Source organism: Heterocephalus glaber, unplaced genomic scaffold (assembly GCF_053883595.1).
Source record: "Heterocephalus glaber isolate CG9 unplaced genomic scaffold, H.glaber_assembly_v1.0 deba00001472, whole genome shotgun sequence".
Taxonomy (NCBI): Eukaryota; Metazoa; Chordata; class Mammalia; order Rodentia; family Bathyergidae; genus Heterocephalus; species Heterocephalus glaber.
The window spans coordinates 93,254,257-93,280,014 of NW_028258315.1; the positions used below are offsets into that span (position 1 = coordinate 93,254,257).

Sequence of the window (25,758 nt, forward strand, 5' to 3'; positions counted from 1 at the left end):
GACGAATTTACAAATACAGAAAAAGTGTTCGATGAAATTCAACACTCACGAAAAATAACAAGTCTTAGGAAATGAGGAGAGTAAGCATTTTAATTTGTGACTGAGTTACACATTTAGACCTTGTATTGGTCAAGATGGGTTCAGCTACATTGTTAAGTAACCCTCAAACCTCAGAAACCTCACATGACAACAAAAGCTTATTTCTTGTTTACATGACTTGCCCTATGGGGGCAAAAGAAGGTCTGCCATGCTGGTCACTTACGGCTCCAGGCTGCTACACCCTCCCATAATCAGCACAGGACTGACATGGAAACACACACACATATACAAAGATTAAAATTATTAAAATTATTCGAAGAAAAGCAATGCAAGGGAAAAAAACTATAATAATATTCAAATATAATAGAACTCAACCAAAGCAAAAGTGAAAAGTAAACATTTTTCCATATAATTTAAAAAAACATCTCAAGCATTAATAAGACATCAAAGGATCTGATTTGTTTTAGAAAGATTTTCAAAACTAATATTGAACAAATGGTGGTTTGGAAAAAAAATTCTAATTAACTAGTAGACTCCACATAGGCCAAATTTTTAAAATTTAAATTTCAATACAGTCAGGTGACATGTGATGGAAATATAATCTGAGAAATATGTTATTAGGCAATTTCATCCATGTGTATCGCAAAGTACCACACAGAGTGCCAACTTCTAAGTGCAAACTGAGAAGGTCTACGTCAATCATCTGTGATGGCCCCTTGATATTATCCAAATATGCAGTTAAATACGAGATAAGTGAGGCTACCACTGGCATAGCAGCACACTGTTTTACAGTAAACCTTTTTATATAATTAGGATCATGCTCTAAAGGATGAAAAGCACAGCATGTTATGATAAGTACCTCAAACAGTAACAGTCATTTATCACACTATCAAGTACTGTGTACTGTACACAGTTGTATGTGCTTCTTCTGGAAACACACCCTTCTCTCCTTTGATCTCAGTGACTCTTCCTTCCCAACCCACTGATGAGCTCCTGCCTAGTCTCTATCTACATCTCCTCCTATAGTTTTAAACACAGTCTATATGTGGATTCTTTCCAGATTCCAGCCTGTATCCTGATCTCTCCCCTTTCCCTCCTGCCACCCCTACCCCTTTGAACCTTTGCTTCCTATTTCAAATTATCAATTATTCATTTTAACCCTTAATTATACTTTCAGTTTCTCACACCAGAGAAACTATTTGGTATTTACACATGTGTGTCCTATTTATTTCACTTAAGAGGATGGCCTCAATGTGCATCCATTTAGCTATAAATCTCTCTATTTTCTCATTCTTTATGGCTGAGTAGTACTCCATTTTATTAAAAAAAAACAAACCCACGTCTTCTTTATCCAGTCTCCAGTTGATGGGCATTTGGGCTGTTTCCAAGTTTTAGCTATTACAAACTGTGCTGCTATAAACATGGGTGCACATATATCACTGTGGTATGATTCTTTTAATTCTTTGGGGAAGATCCCCAGCAGGAGAATAGCTGGATCAAATGGGACTTCCAGCCCTAGTTCTTTGAGGCATCTCCACACTGATTTCCACAGTGGTTGCACCAGTCTGCACTCCCACCAACAATGGAGAAGGGTTCCTTTCTCCCCACAGTCCCGCCAGCATTTGTTATTGGATGATTTCTTGATAATAGCCATTCTTTCTGGGGTGAGGTGGAATCTCAGTGTTGTTTTCATCTGCATCTCTCGAATAACCAGTGACGTTGAACATTTTTTCATATATTTATTTGCTGCTTTTTTCATTTCAGATGCCCATTTTTGAATTGGATCTTTGAATTTGGGGGGTCTGATTTTTTTCAGTTCTTTATATATTCTAGATAGTAGTCCTTCGTCTGAGGTACAGCTGCTGAAAATTTTTTCCCACATTGTAGGTTGTCTCTTAGCTCTGTTGGTGGTTTCTCTTGCAGTGCAGAAGCATTTTAATAAAGATAAGATCCCAGTTGCTGATTCTTTGTGATAGCTCCTGTGCTATTGAGGTTTTGTTCATAAAGTCTTTATCCATGCCAATGTCTTCAAGAATTCTACCTAACTTATCTTCCAGCAAATTTAGTGTTTCTGTCTTAATATTTAGATCTTTAATCCACTTTGATCTTAGTTTAGTGCATGGTGGTAGGAATGGGTCTAGTTTTAATCTTTGGCAGGTTGAAATCCAGTTTTTCCAATACCATTTATTAAATAGGCTATCTTTCCTCCAATGATGGTGGTTGGCTCCTTTGTCAAAGATGAGGTGGTTGAGTATGTCTGGAGTTGTTTCTACATCTTCTAATCTACTACACTGATCCTCAGGTCTGTTTCTTTGTCAGTACTGTGCTGTTTTTAATCACAGTAGCTTTGCCGTATAGTTTCAAGTTGGGGATTGTAATACTCCCAGCCATGTCTCTGATGCCTAGAATTGCTTTAGCTATTCTAGGTCTCTTCTGGTTCCGAATGAATTTTTGGATTGTTTTCTCTAGTTCTGTGAAGTATATTGTTGGAATTTCAATCGGCATTGCATTAAATCTATATAATAGTTTTGGAAGTATGGCCATTTTCACTATATTGGTTCTTCCTACCCAGGAGCAAGGGATGTCTTTCCATTTTCTTGTATCCTCTTTGATCTCTTTTCTCAGAGTGCTGTAGTTTTCAGTGTAGAGGTCTTTTGCTTCCTTTGTTAGACAGATTCCTAGATATTTCATTTTTTTGGATGCTATCATATAAGGAACTGTTTGCCTAATTTCTCTCTCAACGAGTCCATTATTTATGTATAAAAAGGCTATTGTTTTTTGTGTTGACCGTATATCCAGCTACTGCACTAAATCTGTCAATTAAGTCTACAAATCTTTTGGCAGAGTATTTCGGATCTTCTATGTAAAGTATCACATCATCAGCAAATAATGACAGTTTCACTTCTTCCTTTCCTATCTTTATTCCTTTTATTTCTTTCTCTTTTCTAATTGCTGTGGCTAATGTTTCCAGAACAATATTGAACAGGAATGGTGATGGTGGGCATCCTTGTCTTGTTCCTGATTTTACTGTGAAAGTTTTCAGGTTTTGACCATTTACTATGATGTTGGCTACTGGGTTTTCATAGATAGCCTTAATCAGGTTGAGATAAAGACCTTCTATTCCAAATTTCGGTAGGTTTTTTTTTTTTTTATCATGAATGGGTGTTGGATTTTGTGGAATGCCTTTTCTGCATCTATTGAGATGATCATATGGTTTTTGTCCTTGACTCTGTTAATATAGTGTATTACATTTATTGATTTACGAATATTGAACCATCCTTGTATCCCTGGGATAAATCTGACTTGGTAAGGGTGTATGATCTTCTTGAGGACCCTCTATTCTGTTTGCCAGTATCTTGGTGAGGATATTTGCATCTATGTTCATTAGGGAGATTGGCCTGTAGTTCTCTTTTTGGGTTGGGTCTTTCCCTGGTTTTGGAATCAAAGTAATACTTGCTTCCAGGAATGAATTTGGAAACCTTGCTTCCCTTTCAATTTCTTTGATGAGTTTAAAGAGTAATGGTGATAGTTCTTCTTTAAATGTCTTGTAGAATTCAGCAGTGAAGCCATCAGGACCTGGACTTTTCTTTGTTGGTAAATTTTTTATTACATTTTCAATTTCACTCATTGTGATTGGGGTGTTTAGAATTTCTATATCTTCATTTAACTTTTGGCAATGCATGTGTATCTAGGAATCTGTCCATTTCTTCTGTGTTTTCCATTTTATCAGAGTACAGGTTCTCGAAGTAGGCATTGATGATGCTCTGGATTTCTGCTGGGTCTGTTGTGACTTCACTTTTTTCATTCTTAATTGCATGCATTTGAGCCTTTTCTTTCCTTTTTTCTATAAGGCTGGCTAAGGGTTTATCGATTTTATTTATTTTCAAAAAACCACCTCTTTGATTCATTGCTGTTTTTTGTATCATTCTCTTATTCTCCATTGCATTGATTTCTGCTCTGATCTTTATAATTTCCTCTCTTGTATGAGCTTTGGGATTGTTGTGCTCTTTTTCTAGGAGCTTGAGGTTCTGCATTAGGTTATTTATCTGAGTTCTCTCTGTTTTCCTACTATGGGCATTCAGTGCTATGAATTTCCCACGTAGAACTGCTTTCATTGTGTCCCAGAGATTCCTGTAAGTTGTACCGGCATTATCATTTACTTGTAGAAACTGTCCAATTTCTTCTTTAATTTCCTCTGTGATCCCTTGGTTGTTCAGGAGGGTATTATTTAATTTCCATGTGTTTGTGTGAGTTTTGCAGTTTCTTACATCATTGATCTCTAATTTTATTGCACTATGGTCTGATAATACACAGGGAGTAAGTTCAATTCTTTTACATTTACTTAGACATGTCCTATGAACTAGCATGTGGTCTATTTTTGGACAATGACCCATGTGCAGCTGAAAAGAATGTGTATTCTGATTTTGTGGGGTGGAACACTTTGTATACATCTATTAAGTCCATTTGTTCAATAGCTTGGTTCAATTCTAGAATTTCATTGTGGATTTTTTGTCTAGATGATCTATTTGTGATAATGGGGTATCGAAGTCCCCCACTACAATTGTATTAGCGCTTATTTGGATTTTCATGTCTATTAATATTTGTTTTGTATAGTTAGGGGCATTTGTATTTGGTGCATATATATTTAGGACTGCCATCTCTTCCTCTTGGACCATTTGCTTCACAAGGATGTAGTGACCATTTTTGTCTCTCTTAATTAATTTTGGTTAGAAACCTACTTTGTCTGCAAATAAGATTGCTACCCCTGCTTTTTTCCGGGTTCCTGTCGTGTGGAGAACTGTTTTCCATCCTTTTACTTTCATTCTATGAATTTCCTTTTGAGTTAGGTGTGTTTCTTGTATACAGCATATTGCTGAGTTTTGCTTCTTAATCCATTCTGTCAGTCTATTTCTTTTGATTGGTGAATTGAGGCTATTAACATTGATAGTTATAATTGATAGATATTGACTCATCCTTGTCATGATGTTTTACTATTGTTGGCTCTTTCATTTCTTATTTTTTTCCCCCTTTCCCTTTAGTTTCTTACCTTGGCTGGTGGCTTCCCTCTCTTGGGCCTCATGGAGTTGTGACCTTCATTGTCTTTTTCTACGATATTGCTTAGAATTGTTTGGAGTGCTGGTTTGGTGTTCATGAAATTTCTCAGGTGTTCTTTGTTGTGGAAGTATCTAATTTCCCCATCGATTTTGAAAGATAATTTTGCAGTATACAACAGTCTAGGTTGGAAGTTATTTTCTTTTAGGGCTCAAAATACTTCACTCCAGGCTCTCCTTGATTTGAGGGTTTGTGTTGAGTAATCTGCCATGATTCTGATGGGCCTTCCTTTATCGGTGATTTGTTTCCTTTCTCTAACTGCCTGTAGGATTTTGTTCTTCTGTTGCGTTTCTGGGATCTTGACTATCATATGTCTAGGTATAGTTTTTTTGATCATGGCGAGCTGGAGTTCTATATGCCTCACTTATATGTATGTCCAATTCTCCACCTCTGTCTGGGAAGTTTTCTATTACTTCTGTGAACAGTTTATGTCAATTGTACTTTCTCCTATTTTTTCGTGGACTCCTATCAGTCTTATGGTATTCTTCTTTGCATCATCTCACAGCTGCTGGATTGATTTCTCGTGGTCCCTTACTATTTTTAAGAAATCTGTTTTCATGGTCCTTAACCACAACCCTGTCTTCTATATCTGAGATTCTATCTTCGGATTCCCTTAATCTGCTCTGCATGCTTTCAATGGAGGTTTTAATCTCCTGAATATCTGCTTGAATCTGTTTCATGGATTTCATTTTTTTCTGAGGTTGAGTGATCATGGTTTCCATTTCTTTCTTATGCTGGCCATTCATTGTTTTCAGAATGTTTATGAGCTCATCTATTTTTTTCTATCTGTTTCTGTTCTAGAGCCTCTAGTTATGTCTTTCACTCTGCTCACCATCTCTGTAGTTATCTGGGAGATTATTTCTGCTTTGAATTTTTCTAGAGCCTCATTCATCTGTTTTGCTATCAGTTCAGGGTGTCCAGGTGGTTGATTATGAGACTTTTCCACCTTGTTTCCCCCAGAATTTGCCTTTTGTGGATGGAAGTCTGAGTTTGTGACTTGCTTAAATGTCTTTTCATGTTTGTTTTTGGTACTGTCCTTGGTTTGGTTCCTGGGTTGATACTTTGAAGATGCTTATTGTAAGTATCTTTGTTGATGTATTTAGAACCCTTCTGGAATGACTGCTTCTCAGAGGTGTCTGCCTAGTATAGCTGGTCTTTAGGTTTTGAGTCTCTAATGGCTCTGAGGCTATCTCATTTTCATTATACCAGGAAGGACAACTGATTAGATCAATCACAACACCTAAGCCCAAGTGATACAATCAGCAACACAATAGCATCAAGTCCCTTTTAGAAAATGACAATTTGTGATAGTTATTAATCTATGACCTTTAACTGTGTGCATTAAATCAAGATCAAGGATCAACCCAACATGTGTTTACAGTGAATAAACTCTTCAATATAGCAACTTTACCCTTCAGGATGGGGAGTTAGAAGAAGTTAGGGTGGGAGGAACAGGTAGGTAGAAGGATAAGGGAAGGTTAGCAGTGAGGCCAGAGAACATAGGTGAGAGAAGGAAAGAGAAGAAAAGAAAAATAAAGAAGAAATACGAATTAGGGCCAGAACAGGAACACAAAAGGAGATGAAGAACAATGTGGGACAGCAAGGGAGTGAGGGGGAGAAAAAGTGCAAAAGAAAAGAGAAAAAGAAAAAAGAAAAAAAGAAAAGTTTTAAAAGAGTAGAAAAAGAAAATAAAATTAAAAAGAAGAGCAAAAAAATAGTGATAATTTGGAAAATAACAAATAAAAGATAAAAATAAAGGGCCTCCTTCAGGATATGTCTGTTGTCACAATAGACAACATGGGCAGCAGTGTGCAGTTATAAGTCAATGAGTCTCAATGAGCCAGTCACAGACCTGTGAGATTCAGACTGATTTTTGGCTGAAAGTCCCAAGGTGAGTTCCCTGTCCTTCTGCAGGATTGAACTCTGCAAGGTTCTATTGCAGGTTCCAGCCGCCTTTCTCCTGAAAATAGTCCAGGTTCTGATGGGAGGTGATGATCCCTCCAACTTACCAAGCACGGTGGTCTGGTGTGGCTTTATTGCAGACATTCTCTTCACTTTTCCAGTGGGCTTCAGTTTTCATCAGGGAGCCTGAGAGAGGCCCTCTCTCTGTTGTTCACTTCTGCAGCTCAGGACAATGGTCTTTATGTTCCCCTGCGCCTCTGTAGTGTAAAACCAGGTAGCTGCACAGCCAAGAGGCCAGAGGTGGGGGGCGGGGGGGTGTCTGTTGTTGCAGGTGCCCACGAGGCTAAACTTGTGGCTGGTGGGCATGCCTGGGGGCTCCTCACGGTCTCCTGGTCACAAGTGGGCAGAGCAAGCCGGATGGAGCAGGGTGCAGTTCTACTGCATGCTAATTTCTAAAGCTTCCTTTGGAAGTGACTTATATCTCTTAATGTTCATCCTCACTGGTTAAAGCAAGTTATGTTCTGCCATATTTGAGCCTCAACATTGAGATTTATTTATGTGCTAGTCAGTTTTTATGGTATTTTGTTACAGCAAGCCAAATGGACTAAGATAGTATTTGTCTTTGATTTGAAGCTAAAAGAGAAATATACATGTAAAATATTTAGTCACCATCACCTCAAAATTTTCTTCAAACTTCAGTGTTTTTCTGAATCACTGTGTGTCATTTTAAAACATTCCTCATGTCAGTAAGATTTTAAATTATTATGTTGCAAATAGAAGTCTGAAGAAAAAACAACGATTTGTTAAGAGAATATCAATACCATGGTTCACAAATGTTATTATGATGTTGTCTGCCAGGACTTGTAGTAAGCTTTTCAGACAGTAATCATTCCTAAAATATTTCTATTCTGTGCTTTTTAAAGAATTTTTTTCAATTGAGACAAGAGAAAATGAAGTTAGTACATTACATTTTAACAAGACTGAATGTATGATTAACAATAAACTGCATCAATAAAGGAAAATATAGATAAATGGTCATTTTAGTCTTTCATGATTCAAATCAATCAAAATTTGAAATTTACATTGTGGATTTTTTTTCCTTTTATAGATTTACTGTTACTATAATCAGAACTAGTTGAAAAATCTAGCTGGTGATGTATAAGATGTACAGAATCTAGGTCATTCTATCATAATTGTCTCTAGCTCTGCAATACTAATAGTAGTACATCTTATGTAAAGGAAACAGATATACAGCATTAAGATAGCAAGGAAGGCAATGTACTAAGTAAGAACATGTTGTTTTTAGAATTTTTGTTAATGATGATTACATTTTAAACTCTTCCTAGAGTTTCACTAGATACAGCATTCCTCATTTCCTGTCTTTACGAAGTATTCAGAATCTGTGAAGCATGCAAAGAGGACACTTTAAGTAGTTCATGACCAAAGGTTTCAAAATTCGTTAATAACTTTTCTAGGTATTTCTACCTTACCACCCAAAAGAAAACTGTGTAACATAAATCTGTTCAATAACAAATCTATAAAAATGAACTTGCAAATAAGAGTTTGACTTGCACACCACTTTCAATAAAGTAAACCAAGGCTTAACTTTACACTTTACAAGAGAATGATTAGTTTTCAATGCTGGAAGCTAATTAATAGCGAATGTTTATATGACTATAAATAGTAGAATTTTCTGACTCAGAAAAAATGTTTTTAAACTGATAGTTACCATATATATCTTCATTAGGATGAAGATAAGAAATGAACCATTTATTTATTATCAGCAAAACATAAGACAAAGATAGATTAGAAACGGAGAGAATTATGACCTCTGAAAAAGGTGGTAATCAAGAGTTTACAAACCAATTAATCCTATGAATAAAGTATGAACATTATAGTAAATGGAAGTATAGTAATTTGTGTTAAAAAATACCTCCCAGGGCCGGGGATTTAGCTCAGTGGTGCCACTGCCTGCCTCACAAGTGCAAGGTCCTGAGTTCGATCCCACCCCCCAAAACAAAACACCTCCCAATGTAATGAGATGCTTACACAGTATCTGCAGCATACTGACAGTGTGTAAAAAAGACAAGAGTCCAAGGAATGCATTCTGTGCCTGGCCAATGCCTGGGAATCTGGAATGGTAGCCATGATCAGCCCTCAGAGAGGTCCTGAGAAGATGAGGTAGTTGATGAAGAAAATGACAACTCCAAAGAGGCAGAAATAGGTACTGGCAAAATAACTCAGTAGGAACATCTGCACATAGCGTCTCTGCTGTCAGAGAGGATACTAGCTCTGCTATGAAGATGCCAAATACAGCCAGAATTCTTTGGCCATTTATTTCTTCCAAAGAGTAATTAATGACCTATGGCTGGTTTTGTGTGTATGTATGTATAAAAACTGCTATGTTTGCTGTCCACTACAGGTTACAAAGAGCTGGAGGAAAGACACTGCCTCTGCCATTATAGATGAGCTCTTTGAAATACCTAGTATGAGGTGCTGCACAGAGCAAACAACAGCTTTCCCGCCTGCCTGCAATGCTCTCCTCCGCTCTTTTCCATGGCTGGCTCTTTCTTGTCCTTTGGGTCTAAGTTCAAATGGAACATCCTTAGAAGTTCTTATTCTCACCATGTTTCCTAAAATAATCTTTCTGTGAAGTTCCTTATTACTCTGTGCTTTACTTCTTGACACAGACTTTGGTTTTAGCTCTTTTTTTTTTTTTTAAACCTGGTTTTCTTTCCTGCCTCCCTAGGAAAATACAAATTTAGGAGTTTTTTCTGCCTTGATCACAGAAAATATTCTCAATGACTATACTTGGTACATAGTGGGTACTAATAAATATTTATCAAATATAAAGAATACTAAAATATTTTATCAAAACACAATCACATACAACTGAATGAATAAATGAGTACCTCTTTTCAAAGGAAAGTGTTAATATTTTCTTCACCTTGTAGTCTAATGGTATGAAGTCCAACTGTGGCCCATATTCTCAACAATCTTCCCTAAGAATCAAATGTCCATCAGTTCTCCCAGAAGTAGTAATAGTTACATACTAAAGAAGAGAACTTACCATTGGCAGCAGGATATCCTTAATACAGAACTATTGATGAAATTTCTCTATGCTGACTCAAAGGACTAGTATTTGCTTTATTCTATACAGCATCAGGCATGCCAATTTGAATGCTTTGGAAGCTGAATACAGTGGTTTAAGGTAAGGAACTGACAATAATACCTTTGTGATTAAGAAAATAGATATTTATCCACCTTCAGGCAAATTTCTTCAGCTGGGGCCTGGGATTAGCTCAGCAACAAGCTGCTCACCTCCATAACCTTAAGGTATCCTCTAAAGGCTGAATGTGAAAAGACGTGTTCAATAAAAATTTACTGAATATTAAGTATTCTTTTTTCTTTTTGAGTCAAGGAGTTGCTATGTAGTTCAGGCTGGCCCTGAACTCACTATGTAGTCCAGGCTGGCCTCAAACTTGCAGCGATCCTCATGCCTAAACCTCCCAAGTGCTGAGATTACTGGCATGCACCACCATGCCTAGCTGAATATTAAATTTTTTTTTATTGGTACGTTTGTAGTACATAATGATTACATTTCACATGGGGAGCTGGTACTTGTACGTAACACATCTTAATTCTTTTCTCATCCCCTTCCCTTCTCCTCCCTCTCAGAATATTAAATATTTTTGAATGTTCAAATGCTTGAATCATATTGAATGAATGAATTAATTTTTTCCACCAAAATAATATTGTTGAATTACATTACTTTCATAGTCTATGTTTGGTTAAAAATATATGTCTTAAAAGTAAATTATGTTGTAAACCAATTATTGTGAGTAGGCAAAATATGGAAATTTCAAATATATACATTCAAAATGGTACTGATTTAGTAACATCACTGCTGCTACAAACACACAGCAAGTAAACTATTCTATTCTATTCTATTAAAGTCTGAGGCATTAAGTTCTTTATATAAGCTTATATAACACATGAGTCAGCCCTATCAGCTAGGTCACCCTTGTTATCCTCATATTTCACCAATAAGAGAGATGGCACAACATGATTAAATGATGTTCCTGAGGTTTCACAGCCAGCAGATGGCAAAAGCTGAGATTCAGACCTTGGCAGGCTGGTTTTCAGGGTGTGTGCTATTAATCACTGATGTATCCAGTGCTATTCCAGAAAGCCTACCTGCAAGTGTATTACCAGGATACAAACAAGTACCAAAATTGAGAGTATGTGTTCAAAACACACCAATCTGATGTTGTCACAACATTCAAGTATGTGATCACTGGACTCCCTAGGTATGGGGAACTGGGGATTGTCAAAAGCAAATGATGAGGGCCCAGGAATCCAACTAGCAATGGTTCTATGTTGAATAACACGTGGGTCTAAAAAGAGCAAGTTAAGGAAAACCCACTTGGTTCTTCAGATGGTTTGATAAGTCTTGATCTACACTGACCTCACTAAATTCTCAACATCTAAGGTAGGAAAGAACACTGGTACACTAGGAGTGTCACTTTTTGCCTTTCCCCATCAGACCAAAAAAAAAAAAGATGTTAGGGTTTCCTCAAACATATTTATAAATTTAGCACATATTTTAATGAAGTTACATAACAGCATTTCAATGTGAAAATATAATTTGTTGCCTTTACTGTATGAAAATTTCTTTTTTTTTTTTTTTGTGCTGGGGATCGAACTTAGGTCCTTGAGCTTGCGCAGCAGGCAGCAAAACCACTGAGCTAAATCCCCGGCCCTCACTGTATGAAAATTTAATGCTTAATCATTTAAGTTATATAAAAAAACCCTATGTAAACATCCATCCAGAACTTGAACTATTCAGTTGTTTCCCCTAAAAGAGGCTTTTTACAAAAAACTAAATACAACGGAGAATATTTAATTTATACTTCTAATTTGTAAAACACTTCCTCCCACAACCATCCAAAATCAATTTTCTAACTGATTCTAACTCCTTGTTTTGGCTTTATAATGATTTGGAAATGGCTTTAATTCAGGTCGGAAACTATAAACGAAGTCAACTAGGGGGAGTAAAATATGTCTAAAATAATACATGATACCGAATGAATCTACCACCATCAGAGAGAAAAAAACTAAGACATTCTATGTACATTGATCTTCTACATAAATGATGCATATCCTTTTAAAGAGTTTTTTTCTTTCTAATGGAATGTGCCCTAAAATGAAGTACATACTTCTTTGTAAATGCTTTGCAAACTTCTTTGTAAACGGAGCATTCCCAAAAACTCTGAAGCAGAGGCCCAGTACTGTATAGTGTGACTGACTGCACTATAGAAAACTTTTTACCCCCAATCGTGGGCTCAGAATGCTCTTTAACTTCTAGGGTCTTTTTCTGGTGAATATCTAAGGAGATACTTCCACCCAGCTCCATCATCCTTTCCATTAAAAAAAAAAATCTGTCTTCTTAGGTAATACAGGGACAGAAGAACGACAGAGAGGAAACACATGCACGTACATACACAGGCAAGTCACTGAGCTTACAAGAGTAATTCACTGAGCCAATTCCAGAGTGACACACTCTGCCCTTCTTTTGGGTGCGGTGCTCTCCTGGACCATGGGCCCTTTCCTGTCAGCTTCTGGGATTCATTACAGATGGCTGACGATGGAAGCATGATGGCTGGCTAAGAGGGGCATTACTGGATCTTCTATCACCCTGATAAGAATTCTATGAGGCAGAGAAAAAGCATATGCCATTAGCCTCATTTTTTTTCCAATGGAGAAACTGCAGCACACGAGAAAGTTAAGTAACTTGCCCAAGGCCAAGCAAATTAGTGTCAGAGTATTGAGGTCTTTAAAACCCAAGCTCTTCTCTGAAACAACACAGCCTTCCCCCTTCCCCAGGCTTTCCTATATATATTTTATCCAAGTACAATATATATCTAAATTGTAATTTATACACTGCTAGGCCCCTCAACCAAATCAAATTATAACTTCCCATTATGTGTTGTTTGAAATGTCAGCTTTTGAAATGATTCTATAAATCTTTCAAATATGAAATTAGCAAGAAGCACAAAGAAAGGATGACTGGAAGCAAAAAATCATTTTCAACATCTTTGTTTGGGTAAAGAACAAAAGATAAAAAAATACAATCCTTGCGCTGGGGGAGAAAGTCTATGAGAGGCGGTGTTTTGCCTCTTTGTCTCTTTATGCAGTAGGTGGAGCTATGGTACTATTTGTTAGGGTTACAGGGAGCTCCAAGCCTAAAGAAAAATTCAATTTGCTCCTAGGACATCCATTTTCTCTTGCATTTCCAAATGGTCCTTTTCTGATTTTGAAATGTTTTTCCTCGATGCCCTGAGAACCTTGTGGCTGCACTACCTGTGCTCCTTTCTCTCTGGAATGTCAGGTTGTCACCTTGACTACACGTCCTGCTGGTGCCATTCTGAGGAAGAGTAGTACAAAGCAGCCTGCCTTTCTCTGCCCCGTCACTCAGCAGGTTGTCTTTATAATCTATCAAATCTATTTTTCAATCCAGAAACAGAACTCCCCTGCAACTGAAAAGTTCCCAGAACACCCATTATAGCACATGACTTCATGTTTTCAATTATAATGCACGAGGAATGACTGTCAATAATTTCTCATAAAACATATCATTTCTAGAAATTTAAAATAAACAAAATACTCTTAAAAAGAGATTAAAATATTTCCAAAAGCAAGCTATTAATTTTGAGCAGGAAAAAGTTTATGTTTAAGAGTGTGTAGAAATCAATGACGTTCACCTTTGAGGAGAGGGCACAGTGTCTTCTAGCGTGATGGTTAATTTTTGTGGCAACTTGACAGGGCACCCAAAGATTTGGTTCAGATGATTCTGGGATTCAAATGACTCTGGCAAGGTGTACTGGGACAAGACTAATGTGCGAATGAGCTGACTGAGTAGAGCAGACTGCCTCCCAAACGCTGTGCTCACTGGTCTTCTCCCGCCTGGGGACCTGGGCCGAGGGTCACCACTCATGGCCTCTGCTGGTTCCCAGGTGGATGCCCCCACTGGAGTCCAGCCACCCTCAGAGTGCAGAGGTGGGCCTGCTCAGGCTTTGAAAAATGCCTGAGTGCGCAGGACAGTTTCGCAGAAGTTCATGCATGCACACAGCACGCACACAACTGATTCTGTTTATCTGGGTAACTCAGACTCATATAATTTCACGTTTAGATTCTTGATAAAATATATTTACTTATAACATCAGTTTTTTTCTAGGTAATACCAAACTTGGGTTTTGTGGTAAACAACAGGCATTGTTTCCAAATAATTATACAAATAAATCTCATCTACAAAAATTGGGTTTAGTTTTTCTTAATTTAATACAACAATATGCTAACATGATGGCAAAAGAAAATAAGGTTCTCATCTTCCTGTTTTCTATCTGGTAAGCCCATTTTATACTTCACACATATAGCAACCCACACAGCTACCTTTACTTACTCTTCCTACCAGAAAAATATTCAGAGCTTCTACAAAACAACAAAAAAGGCTATATCCAATCCTACTTGGATCATCTGAGACACAGAAAGTCTACAAATAAGTAATAAGAATTTATAATGTGTGACACACACAGAACTTCAAAAAATGCACAAAATTCATCAAGTAGGAAATTTATCTGCCTTAATAAAACACCTAGAGAGCTTTTTCAGGCTAGGGCACATAAACAAATTTACTGCCTGCCTACTATGTGCTAGGCCAGGGAAACAAAACGATGGTCTATGAACTGCTAGTGATCTTTACGAAGATGACAAATACCTCTGGCCAGAATATAAATCAGCTTTATCACTAAGCACACATTTTTTTCTTAGCAAGAATTTTTCAAAGAAGGAAAGCACTGCAGAACATTGAGACCCAAGTTCCTTATCTTACTGTGCTGGGCCCTTGTGCTGTGTTATTTTGGGCAAGTCCAGGTGCTCTCAGATACGATATCTGGCTGTGTATAATAGCTAACATTCACTGAATTCTTATTATGTACCCAATACTTGCACTAATTTAATCCTTACAAAAGCCTTGTAAAAGACGAGTATTATCTCTAGCCTATAGATGAGAAAACTGAAGCACAAAGATTACAATGATAGTAAGTGGTAAGCTGGGATAAAAACCAGCCAGTCTAGCTCTAGAGTATGCACTAACCACTGCATACACTGCCTCTCTTGGGACCTAAATCTTCATGACAGTTCAGTACGGGGGACACTATTGTCAACATTTCAGAGTTGAGAGACAACGCTTCTGATTGTGAGCGTCACAAAGACAGAGGCTGGCTCTAATTCCTCACTGCTTGTTCTCTCTGCAGCCCCCAATGACATCCCCAAGCTCACAGGCATTGTGGGCAAATACTGAAAAATCATGCAGCACCGTATCTGTTCTCACGAAAGAAATTCCACCAAGTGAACCAAGGACAGGCAGAAGGGCTGCCCCGCTTCTGGTTTGGAAGAGTGCAAGTAGGGGCTGATGAGTTCTTTTAAAGACATATCCCAACCCTAATCCTTGGAAGTAGACAGACCCTAGTCACATAGCACTGAAAATGCCCACATACCTTATCAATCACTTGCACAGTAAAGAAATACAGGAAGAGGGACAAACTGTAATGCTCAATAGTGATGTCCAGATAAACTCTGTATGCCTGTGGAGCCTGGTTTCTGCCTTGGGAGAAGGAATGAAGGGGTCCAACAAGGAGTCAGACAAGCGAGATCCTGCAGAAGGAAGGTCAGGACAGCAGACCGGCTCCGCACTCCGGATGTGGGGCTGAGTGCTTCAGAGCCCCAGCACCACCACCCAGCTGGTCTTCCACAGAGTCCATGTCTGTGCTGTTTGAACAAAGTGGCCTGAAGCGTGAACTCACATTTGAAGGTCACTGTCAGCAAGGCCTTGAGACTTTGGCAGCTGTGTTTCTCTGGTGGGCTGTTACATGAAGGTTACAAGAACAAGAGGGCATTCACGATCTTTTAATAAGAACTAGCATTTGTCCACCTTAAAAACCACTTTATTTCATCATCAAACTTAATCCCCACATTAAGTAGTCATTTTGAGGTGCCAGAAAATGAAGTCACTTGGCCAAGGCCTTGGCTAATGACAGGGATAACCTAGCCACAATTGCTGGTTGAAAATCCTATGCTCTTTCATATAGTTATAGGTGACAAATCCAAAGACTTGTTCTATTAGCATTTTAAGAATTACCAGAGGGGGAAATGCTTAATCACACTAAAAATGCTACACAGAAGGTAGGAAAAATGGCATGGATTTAAGAATTAAGAAACACTGAAGATAGAACTAACAACCTACCTAATCACTTATTTTTCTCTTTTATATCAAGACAACAGATACAAAGGGTGGATACATTGGCAAGCAGTGCTGCAGAAGCTCTGAACAAGGAAGGAAGGGAATGAACATTTGCTGCACATGTCTATCAGCCAGGAACAACTTGTTGGTGTTTCCAGGTGTTACACAACCTAATTAAAGAGACTTAAACACTGAGCTGATGCTTTGCAAGTTAGATATGTCTCAGAATAGGGAGTCACAAGCTGCTTTTAGAGTTGGATTATATTCACAGTCTCGTTCTTTACCTTTAAACCAACAGTCAGATAGATATATGCCAAAGCAGCCCTTACTATCCCTATCAAAGAGCTAAGTTAAGACTGTCAGAGATACAGTGTTTGATGGGGTTTTAAGCCAAGACAGACTGACAAAAATCTCAGTTTACTGGGGCAAAAGTCCAAAGGCATCTGTTACCTATTTTCTAGACATCATATGAAAACAGAGCAATTGAGCCACCTGACTAACTGATAAACTATGCCTGAGATAGTAAAAATTAGTCAACCTTGAGTTTGCTCCTGCACAGCATTCTGGGAGAGGTGGTAAACCAAGCTGCAAGAAGAAAGCAGAAGAGACTGTAATAAAACAGAACACAGTACTTACCACAGGATGAAGGTTTCCTAATTTCACTTTCATTTCCTCCAATTACTCAGGACTCTATTCAAAATTGCTTTTGCTTAAGCTAAACACAGAAGCAGCACACTTAAAAGGCACGCTGGATTAACTGACATTCTCCCTGTTAAATATACCTGTTCCTGCTGCCCCTGGATGTTCCCACCTAATGAAGGTCCTAAGATAACTGCAGGACAGGGCTTCTACTGTCAACACTTTCAAGTACAGCAAACTGAAGAATGAGGTGGTGACCTAGTTTCAGGAAACGAGCCCAAGCTACAGAGAGAAAGAACATAGGCCTGCAAGAGCAGAGCTCTTTATTTTGTTTACAATGTATGTTAATAACATGGATCAGTTTCTGGTACATAGCAGGTACCCATTAAATACGCGGTGAGCAAGTAAAAGTCTGTTTGCTGCACGGAGCAAGCACTTGGAGAACAGGAAAACAGCTTTTTGAGCTTCAACCTCTGTTGCTTCCCGGAGGCACATGGAGACATAGCTGAGTCACAATTTAATGGAAGAATGACCGGTTTTATAAAGTGTAAAATGTCATAGTAATTTAAGGAGTTATTCTTAATGGTGACTGATATGGTAAGGCTGGTAAAGCCCCTCGGCCCCTAGAGACTTGGCTTCTGTAATGGAAAATGTTTCAGAAGTCTTCCTGATTTTGCCCAGGTTTCGAACTAGAACTCCACATGCCGAAACTGTCTCTTGGATTTGACCAACAAGCTGAATAGAATCTGCCACCTCTAACCCAGGCATGAACCATTAAGAATAACTCCTGGGTAACTTGTGTTTCCTCAGCCTGGGACCTAGAATGAACATAAGTAGAGCCCAGTCTCAGTGTGGAGCCAAGCCTTGCAACATCCGTGCTTCGTGGATATTCTTCCAGTAAAGCCCAGCTAAGGTCACCCAAGTCCAGCCTGTCCCACGCATGCATGAGAAATAAGACTTAATACTTTTAAGGAACTGAATCTTGGAATAATTTATTATGCAAAAAAAGCTACCTGATACAAATTTCAAACAAAGTCACCTTATATAACACTGTGCTCTGTGATAAAAACCACTCTGTTGAAAGACTACAACGTACTTAAACTGTACTATGTATGAAATTTGCTACTATGCTTTTTTTCTTTTTTTGCATCACTGGGGATTGAATCCAAGGCCTGGCACATGCTAAGCAAGTAAGTACCCTATACTGAACCACACACGGAGCTCAACTTTTATACGAATTAAGCTTCCTATTTGTATTCAGTCATCTCGTCTCTCTCTAGAGAAGCTAGATTGATGGGAAATACTAACGTCTTGGTTAATCTCCCCCCCACTAGAGTTCTAGATTCAGAATAACTGTCGTGGAATGAGCATTAGACCTTATTGTCATAAAAGTTTTAATACATTAATGTGATTAAATGTTATCATCATCTCATTCTTAATCTTCTTAGATGATCAATACAGACTACTACATTATTTGTGAACTAATCAAATTTAAGCATTGATTAGTATCATATGTAGATTGGATGAGGATGAAAAGACAATATGAAGTAGCAAATCCTCATTTGTAAAATGTCCTAAATACATACAACTAGATGAAGACAAATGTTTCAGTGGCAAAAATCTCATTTAAGTTGAAACTATTTCTTGGTACAAATATAATAATAAGTAAGTACTCTTTGCTGATTTGGAGAGTTTATACAAGAGATAACACGAGATAGTTATTCATCAATGAAAAATATTTTAAAATTCTTTTCATTTGTGTATGTTTTGGTATATACGTAATGCACTCTGAATATACACACAAATGCAGGAAAGGAGAGACGGGAGAATAGACGGATGGCTGAGGAAAAGAGGAAAGGAGCTTTGAAAGCAGAAGTTGAAAAGACTGATACTGTCATGCACATGCAACATCTAAAACAAACTTACTAAACTACAAAGTACCAATTGGAAAAATCACTCGGGTGAGAGATATGCCAAGACCTAAATGACACACATTCCAGAAATGAATGGCCCTTCATGAAAAAGGAGAGACCTGTTGCTGCTCTTATTTCCAGTAGGGGCAGAAAAAGGCCAAGAAACCAGCCATGAATGGGAGTAAAAAGAAAGCAGCCTAAAGCCAGGTGTGGTGGTGACGCACGCATGCCTGTAATTCCAGCACCCTGGGATGCTGAGGCAGGAGGGTCACAAGTGTGAGCCCAGGCCGGGAAACTTAGTGAGACTCGTCTCGAAATAAAAAGGAAAGAAAGAACAAAAAAAAGAAAAGAAAAGAAGCAGCAGCAGAAGAAGCAGAAGTAGAAGGGGGGGGAGGAGGAGACACAAGAAAGGACTGGGGATGGAGCTCCATGTGAAGGCCTTTGGTTTAGTCCCCACTGGTGGGAAGGAAGGAAAGGAACCGAACCAGCCCGTTAACAGCTGCAGGCAGGCCGGAGTGAAGAGTAAGGGCCCTGAGAAGCCTCTGCTACACGCTAAGCCCGCACCTGGCTGCCAACGCTTCCCATGGGTCTTCAGGTGCGGGATCGAACGCCTGTAACGGGAGGGTGGAGAGCAGTTCTCCAGAAGCACTCTAGGACTTTAGGTGACAGCAGCTGGCGGTGGGCGGGGGCGCTGAGAAAGACCTCTCCAATGAACTCCAGGCCTTCCCAGCCTTCCTCCAGCCTCCCTTACAGTCTTGGGTGAGAGGCAGGGAGACCACCTCCTGCAGCACAGAACAGCGGGGACAGAACTGAGAAGAAGGCCGAGGATCGGCCTCTGGGCTGGAAGGCAGCGAAGGGTCCCCACAGTTGGGATGGCGGTCCACACAGCTGTCCACCTCCTAACCCCGCCCAGGAGCTGACCCTGCCCTCAGAACACGTGAAGCCAGCAATGAACCGTGTCAGAGGAGAGCTTCAGGGGTGTCCAGAGCCAGCCTAACAGCGGACTGCGTCCACACCGGTGCTGGCCCACAAGATAAGGAGCACGCTCTTTTTCGGGGGTAACTTCATGTATTTTTTACTTTGGGCTTTACTTTTCTTTATACACTCAGTACCCTGAATCCATGGGTTTTATATCTGAGGCTTCAAGCAACTGTGAACTGAAGCTATTTGGTGGGGGAGTTGGGTTTGTGCTGGACACAGACAGACCTTTTTCCTTGTCATCATTCCTTAAATATCACATTATAATAACTATTTATGTGACTTTTACATACTATGATGTAAGTCATGTAGAGGTGGTTTAAAGGATATAGGAGGATGCATGTGGGTTATATGTGAATACTACGCCACAGCTTTGGGTATCTGAGGGGATCCCACAACCAATTCCCCCCGACACTGAGGCGCAACTGTACATAATCTGTGTTATGTAACAATACAAAGAAGTCCGAAAACCACGACAGGGTGAGCAAAAGCAGATGCAGGGATGACCCAGACGAACATTCATTTGTTAGGCAATTGGTGAATATCACTTAATTCTCAGCAGCATTTTCTTTGCAGGGATACAAAACAGACAGATACTCCTAGTACTCGATGAGAGGTCCCAAGTTTAAATCTTTATTTCCTTGTAAAAAGATACCAAAAAATTTGAATATTACTCCTTTCCAAACAATATCTTATATACTGGCACTCAAAATAAAGTATAGCTCATCTGTCATGAACTCAGTCTACTGGGAAAGACACACCTGTAAGTAACTATAAATCAACTGGCTAAATGCTATCTCAGAAGCACACAGATTGTGACGGAAGCACAGAAGATGAAGTACTTGTTTAACTTTGAAGAGTTGGCTTCAGAGACAGACACTTCAACTCAATTTTGCAGAATGAGTGGGATTTCACAGATGGAGGTGAAAGGAGGAACAACTGACGGTGCCAGATTACAACTGTTCGCAGACTGTCCAGCCTATGAGCACTGCAGGGTAAGAAAAGTTACAGTGATCAGGGAAAAAAAGGGTAGAAATTAAAAAGAGAAATAAAATTTGGGATGAGACTAAGGAAATTTCCTGACCTTTCTGTGCAATTCTCATCACTAAAATGATTCATATTGCTCTTATATTTATACACAATGAGTTTTATTAAAGCAATGGTATTTCAATTTGTTTCCATGGAGAAAATCGGCAAAGGTTCATTTTTACAATTTCAAAGCAGACCGTGTTTTAATTTCATGAAGAGGTAGATGTTAGTTCAGGAAAAGAACTATATCTGTGAGGAGTGTGTTAGGCCAAAGGTTCTGCTGGTGAATAGTAGTTTAAACAAGAATGAGGTTATTTCCTTATTCCAGTCAGTACGGGTAGGTCAGGGTAGATAGTGGCTCAATAACACCATCAGGGATCCAGGATTTTTCTTCCTTTTCCAGAATGCCATCCTTGGGTTTTGCATTTATGTTGTACTTCCATGCACTGGGCTCACATTTCATACAAAACAAGAGGAAAGAGGACAGTGAACTACAGGGGCAAGTTCATTTGTGCTGTTAATGTAGGCTTAGACATGTTCGAAACATAATATAATTGGAAGAATAAATTTAAAACACAGATAGCAACTTTGGACATTTACCTAAATTCGTTATGCACAAAAGGCTTTTAGGAGTCACTTGAATACTTGGCATTTTTATCTCTCATATGTGTATCAGTGGAAGTATGCACACTTGTTATAACTCCAAGTAGCAGAAGTGCTAACACCTGCACATATTCAATATTCTAGATGCTTACCAGGAATGGAAGGATTGGCCAGATGCTATTTTTTTCCTGCCCAAATATTTTCCAAATATTAAGTTATTTTTATTTTGCAAGAGATAACTAAATCTACAGAACTAAGCATTTAACACTTGGCTACTCTAGTATGACAGCTGGCTCCATTTACTGTTGGTAGCAGTGTTCCTACTATTTGACTATAAAACCAAAAAAGCTACATGCTCCACTGCCTTACTTCTAATTTAACTTAAGGTAACGAGATTTAATTTGATCTATTTTAAATATTTGCCAACAGGATGGATTCAATGACGTATGGAAGGATAATACTGAATTCACTGTTTTTTATTTCTTCCCACTAAACAATATATCAGCTTATATTTCTACTGAAATTACATAAAACACACAGGACAGCTAATTTAAACAGTTGGTTGCACATTCAATATTTATAACCCAAATCTTGCATGACTGACTGGAAGCAGTGAGTTAGAAGGTTGAGCTCAGCAGCTGCCTGGAGTGATGGATGGCCTGGAAGAATTTCTTGTTCACTGACCAGATCAATCACCTAACAGTACAAAAAAAATCGGCCTTAAAACAGATTCCCAACATTTCCATTTGTATGCAAAACTGATGCAGGAAGAAATGTACCATAAAACATAATGTGAAGCTACTTAAAAATAATAAAAATCCACCAAGATGATGTAGAATACAAATAAAAAAGATACGGTGACTGGATGATATTCTTTTTAACTGAATATTAACTAAAACTTTATGATATCTATAATCCAAAAAGTGATATCAACTCAAGTGATATTTTGATCAAGCTCATGTAGGAAGGAGGAACAGTTTACAAATCATTGACAGGCTTGCTTTTGTTGGCAGTACAGTATTATGGTTGGACTTTAACCAAACTGAAAGGCAGTGTTATAGCAGTTATTATACAGTGCTGCTTTTAATTATTTCAATGGCTTTCCTAAAAAAAAGGAGTGAACATACAGCTGATGTTTTAAATTACAGCAATTCATTTATTAATGGGTAACCCCAACATTGGTATTAATGGTGGCGTCCCTCTTAGTGGCATGCAAGGACAGATTCGGCTGACTTGTGAGATGCCACTGAGTGTCTCCACCCAGTCCTGAGGGGCCCTGGTGTGAGTACATACACTGCAGAATCTGGTAAATGCTAAACAGTAAGGGTCTGCAACAGCCTACCTCCTCTACCTTGAGCCAGCACACAACTGTGTGCTGACTTCTACAGCTGAGATGTGGGTGGGCTAGTGAGACTGACAGCCACATAGCTGTCACAGGTGACAGTGAGGAAGACAAGAGGTTCAGACCCTGGGTGCGCCTGAGGGGCCCTTGGGTGTCTAAAGACGTCTGTAGTTAACAAGCAAGATGATAGAAATATCATTTACCACTTCCTAGGGCTCTCAAGAATTAAGGTTCTCTTCTCCAGTAAATTTACCCCTACTAGAAGTGAGAGGAGGAAGAGAAGCATGTGGGGAATTTAAAAAATGGAAGGAAAAAACTCAAGAAAGAAGAAAAGGGAAAGAAGTAGATGGCAAAGGACAAGAAAAAGAAAGATGGCGAGGCAAAGAAAGGGAAAGAGGAGGAGGGATGAGGAAGAGAAAGGAGGAGAGAAGGAAAGAGCTAAAGGAAAAGGAAGAGTAAGAGCAGGAACAAGGAAGGAGAAAGAAGTTGGGAGGCAGACAAGGAAGAGGAGGCAGCGGGTTCCTGCAGCAGTGTATCTAACCCGTAGCAATTTATTCACACTGACTTCACTGCAGGAATCACCCGTGTTGCTGAAAAGCTTTGCATAAAGTACATATACAGTCCTAATGATGAGGGCGTCAGACCTTGCCTATGTTCTCATTTCTCCTGCCCACACGAAGGAAAATGTCTACAAAACACAGGACACATGGTGGTGTGTTCTTGGGGCTAGACCTCAGAGATGGAAGCTCTAGGACAGGACTCAACCCTCTGCCCTTGAAGTCGGCTGTGCTTTCTAGAAGCCAGGCATTAGGGTTCTCTCCTAGAGCAGTAGCGAGGGATACTTGGTAGTGTTTCTATATTCAAGCAGTACGAATGTGCCAGACTGGGGCTAGCCGCTAGGAGGAAGACAGATCTTGGGTTCTGGGCACTTGTGGCTTTTCAGGAGTTCCCTATGGCAGTGGTTCTCAAGCTTCCAAGTGCATCAGTGTCTCCTGGAGGACTTGTTCAAACAGACTGCTAGGCTTCCCTCCACCCCGGAGTTTTTCTCTCAGAGGCCAGGTGGGGTCCAAGCAATTGCAGTTCTAACAGAGTTCCAAAGTTACTGATGCTTCTAGTATAGGGACTGCACTTTGAGAAGCAGTGCCTTAGTACAATAAAAAACCTGGAGATGATTACAATCCAATTCCTTAGGACACTATTAGCTAACAGGAATTCGGATGAGAGAAAAATGGGCTAATAATGAGGGCAGAAGAAAGACATCAAAGACCAGCTTTCCTACTTGCTGCAGTGCCCTCAGATGTCTGTGGCTCCCACACACGTCTCTGGCAGCCGACTTCGAAGTCTCTTCTAGACTCATTCCCCCAAATCTCCTCACACATAGGCATGGGACTTCTGAAACCATTTTTATACTAATGAGCACAACTGAACTGAACCGAGGTAAATGTCTGACCCAAACTAACACAACCATACTCTCCAGCTAGGTGTTTTGAAGTTACCAGCCGGGACTGAAAATGTAGCAGAAAGGACTCAAGGCTTTCTATGCGGACTTCCAATCTGTCTTACTGCCTTGAGCTTCGTGACACCCCAGTATATGGACATGGTGCCCCCACTGTTCTCATTCACTCAGGGTAGCTTAGTTAACTGAAATGAGCCCGAATGAACCTATCCCCCTCACCTACTTAAATGACTTTATTACTAAAAGTTAACACCTGTGCCCTTAGACACCTGGGGTACACTCTGTCGATTCTGGTACATTAACTTCTTTAGTAGCCCATGCCATGTATCCATCACCAAACTGCGAAGAAAATAAACAAAAAACTACACCCACTTCTTCGTGTTGGATGTTGTAAAAGTTTTATATATCCTTTTTATCAGTAAGTAAAAACAGCTCATGTTGCTTGCTATTAAGGGTATCAGGACTTCCTATGTCAAGAAACCTAACTCAAATTAGCTCACTTAATGGAATGTATACACTCACATAACCAGAAAACACAGTTTTGGGATGGATTTAGGAGTTGAAAACAGTTGTCAATGCCTAATTTCTATTTCTCCCATTCTGGCACCTGGTATCTGCTTTATCTTCATGGTCACAGGCTGGGTGGCAGCTGCAAACAGGGTATTCTTAAATCGAGCATCCTAAAAAGAAGACCTAAAAAAAAAAATCACTCAAACTGGCCTAGCATAGGTCAGACTCCCATTACCAAAAGAAGAGAGGTGACTAATACTGTAAGCGGAGTCACTAAGGGACCCATCAATCAAAGCCCACTCCAGGAGCTATATTTTGATCAATTTTACTAGACATACATAGATTCACTGGCAGTGGGAAACACTCAAACACAGTGTAGATAATTTTAGGAAGAGGAAAAATGTGGCGAAGTAGGTTAGGCAGACAACCAACAAATGTCTACCACATTTGTTTCTTATAGTTGTCACTAGAAAATAACTTAAAACTTCATTTTGATATTTTGTAGCCATTACAGTAATAAATACTTCAAGCAAAAATCATTGTTAAACTAGTGAACTTAATGAGGAACAACGTATTTACAGTTTCAAGGTATATCCCTGCAAATGATATTAATTTTAGGGTAAATAGTACCTTTACCACTTTAACCGAGTGATCAAAGCTAACATTATTTATAAACATCACATGCCTACTGATAAACTGCTCCGAGGACATATCTCTTACATAGTATTTCTCCCAAAAAACGCATAGCATGAATCTAATATGCAGACAGCAAACTCAATTAAGGAGGATTCTACAAAACAACTGACCTACACTTTTAAAGAATGTCCCTGATATGAAAGGCAGAATGCTGACTGGTTTGGGGAAGTGTACTGTTGTATGGGCGTGAACGTCTTTGTCCTTAGTAAACATACCAAAGTGCTTACTGAGGGTACGA

General features: G+C 39.1%; 1 protein-coding gene across 13 annotated transcripts in view; it reads right to left on the reverse strand.

Moving 5' to 3' along the window:
- Cfap20dc (CFAP20 domain containing) overlaps positions 1-25,758 on the reverse strand; it is a 241,213-nt gene that overhangs the window by 177,641 nt on the left and 37,814 nt on the right. The window contains exon 1 of one of the 13 annotated variants that reach the window (XM_087182496.1): positions 16,991-18,390. The exons of 11 other annotated variants lie outside the window; for them this stretch is intronic. The gene's annotated coding sequence lies outside the window, so the exon portion shown is untranslated. Of the gene's footprint in view, positions 1-15,611; positions 16,879-16,990; positions 18,391-25,758 lie in introns of those variants that run through there. One more of the 13 variants, XM_021244041.2, reaches the window with a different exon arrangement.